This window comes from Rhinoderma darwinii, chromosome 5 (genome assembly GCF_050947455.1).
Source record: "Rhinoderma darwinii isolate aRhiDar2 chromosome 5, aRhiDar2.hap1, whole genome shotgun sequence".
In the NCBI taxonomy this organism is placed as follows: Eukaryota; Metazoa; Chordata; class Amphibia; order Anura; family Rhinodermatidae; genus Rhinoderma; species Rhinoderma darwinii.
The window spans coordinates 272,016,195-272,032,101 of record NC_134691.1 but is presented as its reverse complement, the minus strand read 5'-3'; the positions used below and the strand labels follow the sequence as shown (position 1 = coordinate 272,032,101).

General features: G+C 44.0%; 1 long non-coding RNA gene across 1 annotated transcript in view; it reads right to left on the bottom strand.

Annotated features, from left to right (window-relative positions):
- LOC142652910 (uncharacterized) overlaps positions 1-15,907 on the bottom strand; it is an 854,242-nt gene that overhangs the window by 78,756 nt on the left and 759,579 nt on the right. The gene's annotated exons all lie outside the window — the stretch shown is intronic.

The following is a 15,907-nucleotide window of genomic DNA, read 5'->3' as shown; positions in this document are numbered from 1 at the left end:
CTCCACAAATAGTCCACCCCTGTATATAGTATATACGGGGGTGGGCTATCTGTGAAGCACTATATACAGGGGTGGACTATCTAGTGGAGCACTATATACAGGAGTGGACTATATGTACAAGGGGGCTATATACAGGGGTGGGCTATCTGTGAAACACTATATACAGGGGTGGGCTATATGTGGAGCACTATATACAGGGGTGGGCTATATCTACAGGGGGGCTACATACATGGTTGGGCTATCTGTGGAGCACTATACGGGGAGCTATTTGTGGGACACTATATACAGGGGTGGGCTATCTGTTAAACACTATATACAGGGGTGGACTATATGTGGAGCACTATATACAGGGTGGGCTATATCTACAGGGGGGCTACATACATGGTTGGGCTATCTGTGGAGCACTATATACAGGGGTAGGCTATATCTACAGGGGGGCTATATACAGGGGTGGGCTATCTGTAGAGCACTATATACAGGGGTGGGCTATATCTACAGGGGGCTATATACAGGGGTGGGCTATCTGTAGAGCACTATATACAGGGGTGGGCTATATCTACAGGGGGCTATATACAGGGGTGGGCTATCTGTGGAGCACTATATACAGGGGTAGGCTATATCTACAGGGGGCTATATACAGGGGTGGGCTATATGTAGTGCACTATATACAGGGGTGGGCTATATCTACATGGGGCTATATACAGGGGTGGGCTATCTGTAGAGCACTATAGGGGGAGTTATTTGTGGGACACTATATACAGGGGTGGGCTATATGGGGGCACTATCTACAGGGGGCACAGTGTGTGTGTGTGGGACATGGTGTATGGTGCTATTATAATTAGAGGATCAGTGTATGGCGCTATTATATTTAGGGGCGTAATGTGTGGTATAATGATAACTTTATCTTTATAGGTGCAGAAATGTTGGTAAAGTGAGAAGCTGAAGAAATGTGAGCGGCAAACTGCAGAAATGGGCTGTGACCGGGAGAAGTCATCATAGAGGTCTGGACCGGATGGAGAAAAAGAACTAGAATCTGAGAAGTCACCGGTGAGTCACTTAATGTAAATGTTTATTCTGCTTCTAATCAGCACTGTAGTCACTGTATGATCTGCAGCGAGATGATGGGTGATGTGATTATGATATGATTTATTTTTTGTGAAACAGCAACTCCCAGCATATCCTTACCATTGTTCGGGTCATGCTGGGAGCTGTAGTTTTACGCCGTACACACCTATATGGCAGGGGTTGCACTAAATTGAGTTGTATTTGTGCTGGTGTAGTATATATGTACTGAGCTTGGTTCTGGTGTTGTGTATAGAACCATATTGCTTGTAAAATGTACAAATGTTTTTATGCTCAAATTACATAAAAAGAAATGACACGTCGATTGGTAGAGAAAACAAACACGGCGAGGGGGAAGGAGGAGATGTCGGGAAAGGGGTTGGGGGGGGCGCCAAACTGAATCTTTGCCCCGGGTGCTGGAGAACCTAGCTACGCCTCTGCTTCATGGCATGGGTTTCCATGGCCGAGCTGCTGCATGCAAGCCTTACATCACCAAGCACAATGCCAAGCATCGGATGGAGTGGTGTAAAGCAGGGCCGCCATCAGGGGGGTATTAGGGGTAGTGGTGTGAGGGGCCCGGCCAAACCTAATTGAAAGGGGGGCCCGGCAACTGCCGCGACATTCTTTTGGTAGGAAAAAACGGGCCCCTGCAATGGGGCCCGTTTTTTTCACTAAAAGAATGTCGTGAGCTGCTGCTGCTGCTGCGGGCCCCCTCCCCTCGTCATCTGGGGCCGTCAAACCGTCCGCCCGCGCGCGCGCACCCGATCGCGCGCCCAAGGAAACTCCCGAGCGCGCACCCACGAACGCCCGCACTGGAGACCGCCCGCGCGCGCACCCGCGATCGGCCGCGCGCGCACCCGCGATCGGCCGTGCGCGCACCCGCGAACGAAGCGGGTGCGCGGACACACATGGACAAAACTTACCTGGAGCCTGGCTGGAGGTGAAGGACTGGACGTCTGGACCGAAGACCTCGCCTGGAAGACATCGCCGGAAGAGGACTGGAGTGGGAGCAGCAGCTCTTCTGACACAGTGAGTAAATTATCTCAAAGTGCTGATCATTTATGGCCCTGTTCACACAGTATTTTGCAGGCAAAAAAAAATCTGCCTCAAAATTCCTTAAAGAATTTTGAGGCAGATTTTGACCTGCCCACACTATCTTGCCGCGTTTTTTTGCTGCGCTTTTTGCCCGCGGCGATTGAGGACAGCAGACAAAAAACGCAGCGAAAAATGCATTTTCTGCCTCCCATTGATTTCGATGGCAGGTCAGAGGCGGAACCGCGGCAAGAAAGGACGTGCTGCTTTTTCTTTTTTCCGCGACTGGCTCCCATTGATTTCAGATTAAATCAATGGGAGGCAGTTTTGGAAGTTGTTTGGTGCTGATTCTGACGCCGTGTCCGAGTCAATATCAAGGCCCAAAAACTCTGTGAACTGGGCCTTATTGTTAGGGCTTATTCAGACGAACGTGTAATACATCCGTGCAACGTGCGTGATTTTCACGCGCCTCGCACGGACCTATGTTACTCTATGGGGTCGTGCAGACGGTCAGTGATTTTCACGCAGCGTGTGTCCGTGTGTCCGCTGCGTAAAACTCACGACATGTCCGATATTTGTGCATTGTTCGCGCATCACGCACCCATTGAAGTCAATGGGTGCGTGAAAATCCCGCCCAGCACTTCCGCAGCCGTCATCCCAGGAGGCTGGGCTACGTTCAGAAGAGAGAGATGCGTCACCTAAACTACGGCCGGGGCTGCATCACCAAGCACAATGCCAAGCATCGGATGGAGTGGTGTAAAGCAGGGCCGCCATCAGGGGGGTATTAGGGGTAGTGGTGTGAGGGGCCCGGCCAAACCTAATTGAAAGGGGGGCCCGGCAACTGCCGCGACATTCTTTTGGTGCAGCGGTCACATGGGATGAAACGTCATGACAGGAGGCCGAGCTGCGCTAAGAATAGAGGATCGCGCCACCAGGACTACAGCCGGGGCAAGTCTAAACTTTTTTATAAATTTAAAAAAGTGCCTTTTTTTTTTTTTCTCATGTGTGATTTTTGCGTCAGAACCGCAGCATTTCCGCAACAGAGGAGCAGCGATTCTGCAGAATACATTGACACGCTGCGGCTTAAAAAGCCAAAAAGCCGCAGCATGTAAAAAAAAATTTCAGCGTGCGGATGAGATTTGTTTAAATCTCATCCCCTCTGCTGCGACTGTGATACGCTGCGGATTTTCCACAATAAAATGTGTTGCATAAAATCCGCAGTGTTCATGCCTAGTGTGTTCCTACCCTAAGGCCGGATTCACACAAGCGTGTGCTTTTTGCGCGCGCAAAAACGTGGCGTTTTGCGCTTGCAAAAGGTCCATAACATCTCCGTGTGTCAGCAGCGTATGATGCGCGGCTGTGTGATTTTCCCGCAGCCGCCATCATTATGACACTCTGTTTGTATGTTTGTAGCACGTGGTGCTTTTCTGTTTTCATTCATAGTTTATACGGCTGCGGAAGTGCTGGGCGGGATTTTCACGCACCCATTGACTTCAATGGGTGCGTGATGCGCGAACAATGCACAAATATCGGACATGTCGTGAGTTTTACGCAGCGGACACACGGACTCACGCTGCATGAAAATCACTGACAGTCTGCACGGCCCCATAGAGTAACAGGTCCGTGCGAGGCGCGTGAAAATCACGCGCGTTGCACGGACGTATTACACGATCGTCTGAATAAGCCCTAACAATAAGGCCCAGTTCACAGAGTTTTTGGGCCTTGATATTGACTCGGACACTGCGTCAGAATCAGCACCAAAAAACTTCCAAAACCGCCTCCCATTGATTTAATCTGAAATCAATGGGAGCCAGTCGCGGAAAAAAGAAAAAGCAGCACGTCCTTTCTTGCCGCGGTTCCGCCTCTGACCTGCCATCGAAATCAATGGGAGGCAGAAAATGCATTTTTCGCTGCGTTTTCTGTCTGCTGTCCTCAATCGCTGCGGGCAAAAAACGCGGCAAGATAGTGTGGGCAGGTCAAAATCTGCCTCAAAATTCGGTGCGCGGTTCCAGGCGGTCGCCGGAGCGCATGCGCGGGAGTTTGCGGGTGCGCGCGATCGGTCGCACGGGCGGCGGTGTTTGACGGCCCCCATGCTACCCAGGGCCGCCATCAGGGGGGGTATTAGGGGTACTGATGTGAGAGGCCTGGCCAAACCTAATTGAAAGGGGGGCCCGCAGCTCATGACATTCTTTTGGTGAAAAAAACGGGCCCCATTGCAGGGGCCTGTTTTTTTTCTACCAAAGGCAAGTCGCGGCAGTTTGCCGGGCCCCCCTTTCAATTAGGTTTGGCTGGGCCTCTCACATCAGTACCCCTAATACCCCCCCTGATGGCGGCCCTGGGTACCATGATATAGTGCTGGACGGAGTACCGTTAACAGGCGGTGCCACGGTAGGGGGGCCCAGAAAATTTAGCTGTAGGGGGCCCTGAAATTCCTGATGGCGGCCCTGGTGTAAAGCATGTGGCTACTGGACTCTGGAGCAATGGAAATATGTTCTGTGGAGTGACGAATCACACTTCTCTAGCAGTCTGACGGACGACTCTGGGATTGGTGAACGTCTGCCTGACTGCATTGTGCCAACTGTAAAGTTTAGTAGAGGAGGGATAATAGTATGGAGTTATTTTTCAGGGGAAATCTTAATGCTTCCGCATACTAAGGCATTTTGGTCAATTGCATGCTTTGAACTTTGTGGGAACACTTTGTAGAAGCAATCAAATTTGTAGAAGGGTAAGCACAACAATAACACCTTAATCGGGCTTGAAAGTAATGAAAATAAGTACTCACAGATGTAAGTCTGATTTCGGTCCTTTTATTATTTGTCATTTTTCTCTTATGTCTTTATTGCCGAAAATGCTGAGCTCCCCTTCTCATTCCTCCTCACCTCACCATGGCATTTTGGAAACCACGCCCGCTTACTCATGCATGTCTGGCCTCACAAAAGCTGTTTCAACTGCAAAGGGTAGACCACCTCCATATTAATGACTATGGATTTAGAATGGGATGTCATAAAAGCTTCTGTAGGTGTAATGTGTAGGTGTCCCAATACTTTTGTTTATACAGTATATGTACAGTGAAGGAAATAAGTATTTGATCCCTTGCTGATTTTGTAAGTTTGCCCACTGTCAAAGACATGAACAGTCTAGAATTTTTAGGCTAGGTTAATTTTACCAGTGAGAGATAGATTATATAAAAAAAAAAAAATGAAAATCACATTGTCAAAATTATATATATTTATTTGCATTGTGCACAGAGAAATAAGTATTTGATCCCTTTGGCAAACAAGACTTAATACTTGGTGGCAAAACCCTTGTTGGCAAGCACAGCAGTCAGACGTTTTTTGTAGTTGATGATGAGGTTTGCACACATGTTAGATGGAATTTTGGCCCACTCCTCTTTGCAGATCATCTGTAAATCATTAAAATTTCGAGGCTGTCGCTTGGCAACTCGGATCTTCAGCTCCCTCCATAAGTTTTCGATGGGATTAAGGTCTGGAGACTGGCTAGGCCACTCCATGACCTTAATGTGCTTCTTTTTGAACCACTCCTTTGTTGCCTTGGCTGTATGTTTCGGATCATTGTCGTGCTGGAAGACCCAGCCACGAGCCATTTTTAATGTCCTGGTGGAGGGAAGGAGGTTGTCACTCAGGATTTGACGGTACACGGCTCCATCCATTCTTCCATTGATGCGGTGAAGTAGTCCTGTGCCCTTAGCAGTGAAACACCCCCAAAACATAATGTTTCCACCTCCATGCTTGACAGTGGGGACGGTGTTCTTTGGGTCATAGACAGCATTTCTCTTCCTCCAAACACGGCGAGTTGAGTTAATGCCAAAGAGCTCAATTTTAGTCTCATCTGACCACAGCACCTTCTCCCAATCATTCTCAGAATCATCCAGATGTTAATTTGCAAACTTCAGACGGGCCTGTACATGTGCCTTCTTGAGCAGGGGAACCTTGCGGGCACTGCAGGATTTTAATCTATTACGGCGTAATGTGTTACCAATGGTTTTCTTGGTGACTGTGGTCCCAGCTGCCTTGAGATCATTAACAAGTTCCCCCCGTGTAGTTTTCGGCTGAGCTCTCACCTTCCTCAGGATCAAGGATACCCCACGAGGTGAGATTTTGCATGGAGCCCCAGATCGATGTCGATTGACAGTCATTTTGTATGTCTTCCATTTTCTTACTATTGCACCAACAGTTGTCTCCTTCTCACCCAGCGTCTTACTTATGGTTTTGTAGTCCATTCTAGCCTTATGCAGGTCTATGATCTTGTCCCTGACAGCCTTAGAAAGCTCTTTGGTCTTGCCCGTGTTGTAGAGGTTAGAGTCAGACTGATTAATTGAGTCTGTGGACAGGAGTCTTTTATACAGGTGACCATTTAAGACAGCTGTCTTTAATGCAGACACCAAGTTGATTTGGAGCGTGTAACTGGTCTGGAGGAGGCTGAACTCTTAATGGTTGGTAGGGGATCAAATACTTATTTCTCTGTGCACAATGCAAATAAATATATATAATTTTGACTATGTCATTTTGTTTTGTTTTTTATATATAATCTATCTCTCACTGGTAAAATTAACCTAGCCTAAAAATTCTAGACTGTTTATGACTTTGGCAGTGGGCAAACTTACAAAATCATCAAGGGATCAAATACTTATTTCCTTCACTGTATGTGTGTGTGTATATATATATATATATATATATATATATATATAAAATATATAAATATATATATATATATATATATATATATATATATATATATATATAAAAGATCCAAACATAGGAGCAGCACTGTGTCAATAGCCAGAAACGGTTGGTGCTAGCTTCAAAATATCAAGGAGTGACGGGCTCCTCATGCATATATCCAAGAAAAAGAGACTGGAAGCAGCACTCAGCAAAAAAATGTGAATTTATTCACCCAACACAGCAACGTTTCACTTCCTCCATGGAAGCATTTTCAAGCAGTAAATGAAAACCAAACATTGACATATATAGACAGAGCCGCAGCTCAATTAACAGGTGTAATGAATCGTAGTAGTTATACAATGTATCAAAAAATACGATATATTATAAAAGTGTAACAAAAGATAAAGTGCAGAAACATATGAGTCAATCACTGACATTTAGATGTAAATAATCACAACTGTATTAAGTGACATGTATGTGTATATAATAGTGAAAACATATTAATTACAGATTAATCAACAATCACAGTATGATACACAGAAGCTGGCACTCACCAATCTAGGTAAATAAGGACCATCTGTCCACGAGATGTCAGTGAAAAAAGAAAGAAGAATTTCTGCGCCATAATCGCCATATTGCGCATGCCCCAACTCACACCGTCTATTGGCTACTGCCAACACGTGCACAACCAAGCACTATGACCCTGTACATCGCGGCCTGATTACAACATCATAGAGGGGCCGCAGTCCCGCGCAGGCGCAATGCGATAAAACGCTTTAGCCACGCCATAGTGAAAACTGGAAAACTTGCCAGTAATGCGATACCCTTTTCGGGATGTATGCGCAGCAATGGCTGAAAAGAACCCTGCACGGAGAGATATATATCACATCAGTATTCCATAACACAAAATATGTGGTAAGAATGTAGGTAGATAAAGATGGTAAATAACATCACAATGAAGTTTTATTAAAACCCAAAAGACAAGATATCCCCCATATGAATCAATCAAGGGAATACCGTCATACGAAGAATCTCGACATGCAAATATGTCAGATCCTCATCCCGGATACACTTTAGGTTACTTCGTGTTTCGAGTTACAAGAAAAAAAGGGCTTATTCCCCTCTCAACTACCCCCCCCCCCCCCCCCCGTGATTTCTGGTACACAATATATATCATCCGTGCAGGTCAGTGCTGTAGCATCTTCTACACAGTAGAGACCTTTCTTGAAATTCTTGAACATTCTCGTAGGCAGAATAAAAATACAAACATATAAATATAGCCATCCTAATACCAGTTGGTAAGTGTCCTTCAGTGTTAATCTCAACATCTCAAAGTCTTCAATCTACAAGACAAAAGAGAATCAAATTAATAAACACATTAAAATCAATTTATAATATAATTACTCCTATTCCATACATCAAAAAAATATATATAAAATTTTTCAGAGTAACGAATAAATAATGAATGGTACCATCAGGCAAGAGAACCCCAGGGTCCACAAAGGTACATCAAACAGGTGCCTTAAAAGGAGAAGGACAGACATCCAAAAGATTAATCACATCCAAAAGTTCTAACTGTATACATACAATCAGCGTTTGAATACATTCAAAGGATAATCCATGTTGAGACCATTAGGATGAAGGGAGTTAAGTTTATTAATCCATTGAACCTCCCGTTGTTTGAGGATCAGTTCCCTATTGCCCCCACGTTTAAGGGGGGGAACCCTATCAATAATACAGAATCTAAGCTGTTGCACGCTATGTCCCAACTCTATGAAGTGTCTAGGTACAGGAAGATCAACTTTCTTCGTCCGAATGCTAGATTTATGGTTGTTCAGTCGCAACCTGCATTCAGTTGTAGTTTCACCCACATAAATCAGATTACACGGGCATTGTAGAATGTAAATGACAAAATCACTTCGACATGTGTAATGTGAAGTGATTCTGTACGCTCTACCAGTGGTGGGATGTATGAAAGAACTACCCTTTAACATGATAGCGCAACTGTCACACGACAGACAAGGGAAACACCCATGGCGTGTCACATCATGTAGTCCACCTCTAACCCGACTGTTAACTGCACAGACGTCTGTCTTCACAAGTTTATCCCTCAAGTTCCGAGATCTTCTATATGAGAAGAGGGGGGTGACTGAAATTCTACCACTCCATCATAGTAATTGGACAAAATCCTCCAATGCCTCCTAATGATGCCTGCAACATTAGAACTATAGATACTGAATGTAGAGGTCATAGGGAATCTGACAGCAGTCTGTCGATCCCTCCTACTATCCTGTCTCAATTGGATCCTATCAGTTTGTTGTACTCTCTGGATATGTTTTTTTAGGAGTCTATCCGGGTAACCTCTGTCCAGAAATGTACCCACCATCATGTCCAGTTTGTGGTCCAGACATGTAGGGTCATCAACTATCCGTTTAACCCTCAATAATTGGCTATACGGTAGAGACCTGATCATCCCCCTCGGGTGGTGACTGTTAAAACTCAATAGATTATTGCAATCTGTCTCCTGGACATACAGATCCGTCATAAGTTTGGAGTCCTGAATATAAACCCTAGTGTCTAAAAATTGGATACTAGTGTCAGACATTACCATGGTAAATTTAATATCAGAATCAATATCATTGAGATATTCAAAAAACCCATTGAGACCAAGTAGGTCACCCGTCCAAATAAGGAAGACGTCATCTATGTAACGCCACCACCCAAGTACCGAGGTAAAGTGGTGGGATACATAGATCGACGTCTCCTCTAGGTCAGCCATCACAATGTTGGCGTACGTAGGGGCCATATTTGACCCCATAGCCGTACCACGGAGTTGCATAAAAAACTCGTTGTTGAAGAGAAAATAGTTACAGGTTAGAACTATATCAAGGAGACCCATAAGGAATTCCCTGCATTCACCGGAGAACTCAGTGTTTCTAAGTGCTTTGTCCACACTGTTCATACCCCTCACATGAGTGATAGAGGTGTATAAACTAGTCACATCAAATGAGACCAACCGGGCCCCATTAGGAACACTGATGTCACTGATTTTATTCAGGAAGTCCGACGTGTCCCTAATGTACGATCTAGCAGACACGGCGAACTTCCTCAAAATCTTATCAAGAAAGACTGCAAGAGGACAGAGCAGCGAGTCCCTGCCCGAAACAATGGGTCTCCCAGGGGGATTAGTGATACTCTTGTGTATTTTAGGTAGACAGTACAGTATGGGTGTTATTGGATAAAGCGGTGTTAAGTAAGTATACAGATCTCTGTCAATCATATCATTTGCAAAAGCATTGTCAACCAGCACTCTAATACGTTTCTGAATGTCCCTCACAGGGTCAATCGAGATTCTCCTATAGACCTCTATATCATTGATTTGTCTATAGACTTCATTTAGATACAGGGTTCGGTCCATAATGACAACCGCACCCCCTTTATCCGCGGGTTTAATAATGAGGTCATCATTACGGACCAATTTATCCAAAGCTACTTTCTCTTTAATGGACAAATTGTGTCGGGTATGCATAGATATACCAGAGCAACATTCCTGTTTAAATTCTGAAACATCTTTTAGCACTGATGCAATAAACGTTTCAACCACCTGCAAACATGCAGGGGGCTGGAAGTTGCTCCTATTGGACAAACCCCAATGTTTGAGGCATAATTCTATATCTGGCCCTGGATTACTATTCATCACCGGAGTAGGCTGTTGGGAAAAACAAGTCTTCATCCTGACTGACTTGAAAAAATTATTCAGGTCAATATCAAGTTGCAGCCAATCCATGTTTTGAATAGGGCAGAACGATAACCCCTTATGCAAAACCGACAATTCATCAACAGATAAAGTATAATCAGAAACATTTACCACTAATTGGTGGTCACAGGAGACCTCTTTTTCACTTGTGCCGTCGATCTTAGCTGTTTGATATTCTTGCTTCTTACATCCCCGCCTGTATTTTCTGCCACCTCTCCTTGTACAAGCTGACTTTGCTCTGGTACGCTGGTTGCTTCCCCTAAAAAATCAACCGTAGGGGAGTCCCTATTCCTTTGAAATCTTCCTTTTGTGTCCTTCCAAATGGGCCTCTTCTGTTGTATTGGTTGTTCCTTCTTCCAGTTGTAGATCTTGCCTGAAGCATAGTCGTCTCTGTCACGAAACCACTTATGTCGTTTTATCTCCTCCTGTTCACGTTGAAACTTTAGTAGAATACCCTGGAATTTCTCCTGATATCCAGAAAGTTCATCACCTTCCATGACCGTCCGTAATTTTTCCTCCAATTCAGCCTTCTTGAATCCACACCTCTCAATCTCCTTCTGAAGAAATTCAATGTTGAGTAGAATTACATCCAAGGCATATTTGTTGGATAAGCCCTCCAGGCTCATGCAGAAATCCACGTTATTTGGGAACAGGTTGGGCTTCTAATGAGATCTTAATCCACGTGGGATGATTTGGTGCCTGTAGTATTCGCCCAAAATAGACAGATGTAGCCGCAGGTTAATGTATCTCCTTGACTCAAATTCAAAGCATCGTTTGATGTCAACCTTTGCTGGAATCCCCAGGAAGGTCCCATCTCCCAATGAACCATTCAAAATCCTATTCACATCCTCTGTGGTGTAGGAAAAAAGGTTGGGTGAAGTATTCAGAGCCCCAGCCGGCTCCATGTTGTAGTATACACGTGCTAAAGCCTCCTCGTCACACAATATATAAAAGATCCAAACATAGGAGCAGCACTGTGTCAATAGCCAGAAACGGTTGGTGCTAGCTTCAAAATATCAAGGAGTGACGGGCTCCTCATGCATATATCCAAGAAAAAGAGACTGGAAGCAGCACTCAGCAAAAAAATTTGAATTTATTCACCCAACACAGCAACGTTTCACTTCCTCCATGGAAGCATTTTCAAGCAGTAAATGAAAACCACACATTGACATATATAGACAGAGCCGCAGCTCAATTAACAGGTGTAATGAATCGTAGTAGTTATACAATGTATCAAAAAATACGATATATTATAAAAGTGTAACAAAAGATAAAGTGCAGAAACATATGAGTCAATCACTGACATTTAGATGTAAATAATCACAACTGTATTAAGTGACATGTATGTGTATATAATAGTGAAAACATATTAATTACAGATTAATCAACAATCACAGTATGATACACAGAAGCTGGCACTCACCAATCTAGGTAAATAAGGACCATCTGTCCACGAGATGTCAGTGAAAAAAGAAAGAAGAATTTCGGCGCCATAATCGCCATATTGCGCATGCCCCAACTCACACCGTCTATTGGCTACTGCCAACATGTGCACAACCAAGCACTATGACCCTGTACATCGCGGCCTGATTACAACATCATAGAGGGGCCGCAGTCCCGCGCAGGCGCAATGCGATAAAACGCTTTAGCCACGCCATAGTGAAAACTGGAAAACTTGCCAGTAATGCGATACCCTTATCGGGATGTATGCGCAGCAATGGCTGAAAAGAACCCTGCACGGAGAGATATATATCACATCAGTATTCCATAACACAAAATATGTGACCTCTATGACCTCTACATTCAGTATCTATAGTTCTAATGTTGCAGGCATCATTAGGAGGCATTGGAGGATTTTGTCCAATTACTATGATGGAGTGGTAGAATTTCAGTCACCCCCCCTCTTCTCATATAGAAGATCTCGGAACTTGAGGGATAAACTTGTGAAGACAGACGTCTGTGCAGTTAACAGTCGGGTTAGAGGTGAACTACATGATGTGACACGCCATGGGTGTTTCCCTTGTCTGTCGTGTGACAGTTGCGCTATCATGTTAAAGGGTAGTTCTTTCATACATCCCACCACTGGTAGAGCGTACAGAATCACTTCACATTACACATGTCGAAGTGATTTTGTCATTTACATTCTACAATGCCCGTGTAATCTGATTTATGTGGGTGAAACTACAACTGAATGCAGGTTGCGACTGAACAACCATAAATCTAGCATTCGGACGAAGAAAGTTGATCTTCCTGTACCTAGACACTTCATAGAGTTGGGACATAGCGTGCAACAGCTTAGATTCTGTATTATTGATAGCGTTCCCCCCCCTTAAACGTGGGGGCAATAGGGAACTGATCCTCAAACAACGGGAGGTTCAATGGATTAATAAACTTAACTCCCTTCATCCTAATGGTCTCAACATGGATTATCCTTTGAATGTATTCAAACGCTGATTGTATGTATACAGTTAGAACTTTTGGATGTGATTAATCTTTTGGATGTCTGTCCTTCTCCTTTTAAGGCACCTGTTTGATGTACCTTTGTGGACCCTGGGGTTCTCTTGCCTGATGGTACCATTCATTATTTATTCGTTACTCTGAAAAATTTTATATATATTTTTTTGATGTATGGAATAGGAGTAATTATATTATAAATTGATTTTAATGTGTTTATTAATTTGATTCTCTTTTGTCTTGTAGATTGAAGACTTTGAGATGTTGAGATTAACACTGAAGGACACTTACCAACTGGTATTAGGATGGCTATATTTATATGTTTGTATTTTTATTCTGCCTACGAGAATGTTCAAGAATTTCAAGAAAGGTCTCTACTGTGTAGAAGATGCTACAGCACTGACCTGCACGGATGATATATATTGTGTACCAGAAATCACGGGGGGGTAGTTGAGAGGGGAATAAGCCCTTTTTTTCTTATAACTCGAAACACGAAGTAACCTAAAGTGTATCCGGGATGAGGATCTGACATATTTGCATGTCGAGATTCTTCGTATGACGGTATTCCCTTGATTGATTCATATGGGGGATATCTTGTCTTTTGGGTTTTAATAAAACTTCATTGTGATGTTATTTACCATCTTTATCTACCTACATTCTTACCACATATTTTGTGTTATGGAATACTGATGTGATATATATCTCTCCGTGCAGGGTTCTTTTCAGCCATTGCTGCGCATACATCCCGATAAGGGTATCGCATTACTGGCAAGTTTTCCAGTTTTCACTATGGCGTGGCTAAAGCGTTTTATCGCATTGTGCCTGCGCGGGACTGCGGCCCCTCTATGATGTTGTAATCAGGCCGCGATGTACAGGGTCATAGTGCTTGGTTGTGCACGTGTTGGCAGTAGCCAATAGACGGTGTGAGTTGGGGCATGCGCAATATGGCGATTATGGCGCAGAAATTCTTCTTTCTTTTTTCACTGACATCTCGTGGACAGATGGTCCTTATTTACCTAGATTGGTGAGTGCCAGCTTCTGTGTATCATACTGTGATTGTTGATTAATCTGTAATTAATATGTTTTCACTATTATATACACATACATGTCACTTAATACAGTTGTGATTATTTACATCTAAATGTCAGTGATTGACTCATATGTTTCTGCACTTTATCTTTTGTTACACTTTTATAATATATCGTATTTTTTGATACATTGTATAACTACTACGATTCATTACACCTGTTAATTGAGCTGCGGCTCTGTCTATATATGTCAATGTGTGGTTTTCATTTACTGCTTGAAAATGCTTCCATGGAGGAAGTGAAACGTTGCTGTGTTGGGTGAATAAATTCAAATTTTTTTGCTGAGTGCTGCTTCCAGTCTCTTTTTCTTGGATATATATATATATATATATATATATATATATATATATATATATATATATGTAGCGCCCTAATCATATTCACTCATTAGGCTTGTGTGCAGCTGCTCAACCATAGAAAGCTCATTTCATGAAGCCCCTAACGCACAGTTCTTGTATTTGTCACTTCCAGGGACAGTTTAGAACACTGTAGTGAGTTATGCAGAAGCGGGTTTTTTTTAATGTGCCCTTGATGGTCCTACTCTGTGATTTTGCGTAGTCTACCGTTTCATGGCTAGAAACTTACATATCCACATATAACAGATCAAAAATTTCACAAACTGACTCGTGGCACAGGTGGCATCCTATGACAGTGCCAAGTTTAAAGTAACTACTCTCTAATGTTTGACCCATACTACTACAAATGTTTGTTTGTTGTGGCTGAAACATCTGAACTCAATAATTAGGATGGGTGTCAACATACTTTTGCCCATATAGTGTAGCTTCCTACTACCTACAATATATGTGTGAATATACCCTGAAGGTTTATATGTTTATACATCTCCTCTGCAGCATCAGACAAAGCTTCACCCACTTAGAGCAGCGGATCACTAGGGGTTAGAGATGTTGGACCAGTGGTGATCAGCAGGCCTTCAGACTGGATTCGGATTCCAGTCAAGAAAAAGTTTGTGAAACAGCTCCTTCAAAGGGTCACTGTCACCAGTTTATCAATTCTCTATCTCCTTGCTAATCTAATAGGCGCTTTGCTCCTGATAACTACAGTGTGATTTGTTTTAAAAAAAAGTCTATTATTTGCAAAGTTGTGAGCATTTTTCTAAATATGCTAATGTTTCTCTAATAGCCAAATAGGAGGTGACTCTTTCTTTTCTCCCTGGGCCGTGTAATGTTTTCTGTATGACACTGTCCAATCAGCATACAGCTTCTCCCCCTTCCCTGCCCAGCAACACAGCGTGATCTTATAGTATACAGCTTCCATTCCCGACTGTGTATTCAACTGGTGATATCTCCGGTTGTGTCACAGCTATAACTGTGATCCTGGTGCAGGGCCGGCGTCAGCACCCGGCGAACCCAGGCAAGTGCCGGGGCCCATTACCCTTGGGGGTGCCCACTTGGCTGCCGGGTGCTGACGCTGCCGTCATGGTTCCTCCAGGAGTGGAATACCCGGCCAGAGTGTTGCCGACGCTCTGGTCGGTGATTCTGGACGAGCCCCAGATAGCGGCACTGCAATAAATGAATCTAACACATTGCTGGGCCGGCCCGCCCACTGTGCCATCCAGCCAATCAGCCCACTTCTAGCTGTTTCCCTCTTCCTCGTGACCTAGAGAGAAAGGAATGGCTACAGGAAGAAGTCACCGTGTGCATGTCTGCTCCTCCCCGGCAGTACGAGCAGCAGTGTCCCGCGCTGCTCTCTGACCCCTACACCAGATATATGTAAGTAGCTACTAGTAATGCAGCTATTAACCCCTTCATTGTGTATGTCTGTCATGCTGAGCAGTCACCCCAGAGCTGACTGTTTAGCACAACAGAAAAAGT